Source organism: Arachis stenosperma, chromosome 4 (genome assembly GCF_014773155.1).
Source record: "Arachis stenosperma cultivar V10309 chromosome 4, arast.V10309.gnm1.PFL2, whole genome shotgun sequence".
Lineage (NCBI taxonomy): Eukaryota > Viridiplantae > Streptophyta > Magnoliopsida > Fabales > Fabaceae > Arachis > Arachis stenosperma.
In genome coordinates, this window is record NC_080380.1 from 92,559,952 (window position 1) to 92,563,711 (window position 3,760).

The following is a 3,760-nucleotide window of genomic DNA, read 5'->3' on the forward strand; positions in this document are numbered from 1 at the left end:
TCTATCCATCTCCCATGACTCGGAGGTGGAAGCTTTTGTCTTCCCTTTCCTCTTTTTAGAGGTTTCTCCGGCCTTGGATGCCATAAATGGTTATGGAAAAACAAAAAGCAATGCTTTTACCACACCAAACTTAAAATGTTTGCTCGTCCTCGAGCAAAAGAAGAAAGAAGAGAGTAGAAGAAGAAGAAATGAGGAGAAAGGGAATGGCTTTGTATTCGGCCAAAGGGGAGAGAGATGGTGTTTAAGGTGTGTGAAAATGAAGGAGTGAAGGAGGGTTTATATAGGAGAGAGGGAGAGGGTAGTTCGGCCATTTGAGGGTGGGTTTGGGTGGGAAAGTGGTTTGAATTTGAATGGAGGGGTAGGTGGGGATCCTGTGGGGTCCACAGATCCTGTGGTGTCAAGAAAAAGTCATCCTTGCACCAAATGGCTAGCAAAATCACGTTTTGTGCCATTTCTGGCGTTAAACGCCGGGCTGGTGCCCATTCCTGGCGTTTAACGCCAGGTTCTTGCCCTTTTCTGGCGTTTAACGCCAGTCTGGTGCCCCTTTCTGGCGTTAAACGCCCAGAATGGTGCCAGACTGGGCGTTAAACGCCCAACTGCTAGCCTCACTGGCGTTTAAACGCCAGTGGGTTCTTCCTCCAGGGTGTGCTATTTTTCTTCCTGTTTTTCATTCTGTTTTTGCTTTTTCAATTGATTTTGTGTCTTCTTATGATCATCAACCTACAAAAATCATAAAATAACAAAGAGAAATATATAAAATATAACATTGGGTTGCCTCCCAACAAGCGCTTCTTTAATGTCATTAGCTTGACAGATGGCTCTCATGGAGCCTCACATTTTCTCAGAGCAATGTTGGAACCTCCCAACACCAAACTTAGAGTTTGAATGTGGGGGTTCAACACCAAACTTAGAGTTTGGTTGTGGCCTCCCAACACCAAACTTAGAGTTTGACTGTGGGGGCTCTGTTTGACTCTGAATTGAGAGAAGCTCTTCATGCTTCCTCTCCATGGTGACAGAGGGATATCCTTGAGCCTTAAACACAAAGGATTCTTCATTCACTTGAATGATCAGTTTGCCTCCATCAACATCAATCACAGCCTTTGCTGTGGCTAGGAAGGGTCTGCCAAGGATGATGGATTCATCCATGCACTTCCCAGTCTCTAGGACTATGAAATCAGTAGGGATGTAATGGTCTTCAATCTTCACCAAAACATCCTCTACAAGTCCATGAGCTTGTTTTCTTGAGTTGTCTGCCATCTCTAATGAGATTCTTGCAGCTTGCACCTCAAAGATCCCTAGCTTCTCCATTACAGAGAGAGGCATGAGGTTTACACTTGACCCTAAGTCACACAGAGCCTTCTTGAAGGTCATGGTGCCTATGGTACAAGGTATTGAAAACTTCCCAGGATCTTGTCTCTTTTGAGGCAGTGTTTGCCTAGACAAGTCATCCAGTTCTTTGGTGAGCAAAGGGGGTTCATCTTCCCAAGTCTCATTTCCAAATAACTTGTCATTTAGCTTCATGATTGCTCCAAGGTATTTAGCAACTTGATCTTCAGTGACATACTCATCCTCTTCAGAGGAAGAATACTCATCAGAGCTCATGAATGGCAGAAGTAATTCCAATGGAATCTCTATGGTCTCATTTTGAGCCTCAGATTCCCATGGTTCCTCATTGGGGAACTCATTGGAGGCCAGTGGACGTCCAGTGAGGCCTTCCTCAGTGGCGTTCACTGCCTCTTCTTCCTCCCAGAATTCGTCCATGTTAATGGCTTTGCACTCTCCTTTTGGATTTTCTTCTGTGTTGCTTGGGAGAGTACTAGGAGGAAGTTCAGTGACTTTCTTGCTCAGCTGTCCCACTTGTGCCTCCAAATTCCTAATGGAGGACCTTGTTTCAGTCATGAAACTTTGAGTGGTTTTGATCAGATCAGAGACCATTGTTGCTAAGTCAGAGGTATTCTGCTTAGAACTCTCTGTCTGTTGCTGAGAAGATGATGGAAAAGGCTTGCCATTGCTAAACCTGTTTCTTCCACCATTATTGTTGTTGAAACCTTGTTGAGGTTTCTCTTAATTCTTCCATGAGAAATTTGGGTGATTTCTCCATGAAGAATTGTAGGTGTTTCCATAGGGTTCTCCTAGGTAATTCACCTCTTCCATTGAAGGGTTCTCAGGATCATAAGCTTCTTCCTCAGATGAAGCATCCTTAGTACTGCTTGGTGCATTTTGCATTCCAGACAGACTTTGAGAGATCAAATTGACTTGTTGAGTCAATATCTTGTTCTGAGCCAGAATGGCATTCCGAGCATCAATCTCAAGAACTCCTTTCTTCTGATTAGTCCCATTGTTCACAGGATTCCTTTCAGAAGTGTACATGAATTGGTTATTTGCAACCATTTCAATTAGCTCTTGAGCTTCTGCAGGCGTCTTCTTCAAATGAAGAGATCCTCCAGCAGAGCTATCCAAAGACATCTTGGATAGTTCAGAGAGACCATCATAGAAAATACCTATGATGCTCCATTCAGAAAGCATGTCAGAAGGACATTTTCTGATCAATTGCTTGTATCTTTCCCAAGCTTCATAGAGGGATTCTCCATCCTTCTGTCTGAAGGTTTGGACTTCCACTCTAAGCTTACTCAATTTTTGAGGTGGAAAGAACTTTGCCAAGAAGGCATTGACTAGCTTTTCCCAAGAGTCCAGGCTTTCTTTAGGTTGAGAATCCAACCATATTCTAGCTCTGTCTCTTACAGCAAAAGGGAATAGCATGAGTCTATAGACCTCAGGGTCTACCCCATTAGTCTTGACAGTGTCACAGATTTGCAAGAACTCAGCTAAAAACTGATGAGGATCTTCCAATGGAAGTCCATGGAACTTGCAATTCTGTTGCGTTAGAGAAACTAATTGAGGCTTAAGCTCAAAGTTGTTTGCTCTAATGGCAGGGATAGAGATGCTTCTCCCATAGAAGTCGGGAGTAGGTGCAGTAAAGTCACCCAGCACCTTCCTTGCATTGTTTGCATTGTTGTTGTTTTTGGCTGCCATGTGTTCTTCTTCTTTGAAGAATTCGGTCAGGTCCTCTAAAGAGAGTTGTGCTTTAGCTTCTCTTAGCTTTCGCTTCAAGGTCCTCTCAGGTTCAGGGTCAGCTTCAACAAGAATGCCTTTGTCTTTGTTCCTGCTCATATGAAAGAGAAGAAAACAAGAAAATGTGGAATCCTCTATGTCACAGTATAGAGATTCCTTTAAGTGTCAGAGGAAAAGAAGAGTAGAAGACAGAAGTAGAAAATTCGAACTTATCAGAGGGAATGGAGTTCGAATTTTGCATTAAGGGATAGTGTTAGTCCATAAATAGAAGGATGTGAGGAGAAGGGAAGAAATTTTCGAAAATTAAGTGAAAGATTTTGAAAATATTTTTGAAAAACATTACTTAATTTTCGAAAATAAAAGTGGGAAAGAAATAAAATGATTTTTGAAAAAAATTTTGAAATTAGAAATAAAAAAGATTTGATTGAAAACTATTTTGAAAAAGATGAGGTTAAGAAGATATGATTGGTTTTAAAAACATGTGATTGAGAAGATATGATTTGAAAAACATTTTAAAAAAAAAGATTTGATTTTTTAAAAATTAGTAACTTGGCTATCAAGAAAAGATATGATTCAAACATTAAACCTTTCTCAACAGAAAAGGCAACATACTTGAAATGTTGAATCAATTCATTAATTGATAGTAAGTATCTTTGAAAAAGGAAAGAAATTGATTTTGAAAACATTT

The 3,760-nt window shown here is 40.9% G+C and overlaps 1 non-coding gene across 1 annotated transcript; it reads left to right on the forward strand.

Moving 5' to 3' along the window:
* The first annotated feature begins 2,520 nt into the window (after window positions 1–2,520).
* Window positions 2,521–2,628, forward strand: LOC130978081 (small nucleolar RNA R71). Its single transcript, XR_009085745.1, has one exon. It is a non-coding gene; the product is annotated as a small nucleolar RNA R71 (small nucleolar RNA).
* Window positions 2,629–3,760: the final 1,132 nt, after the last annotated feature.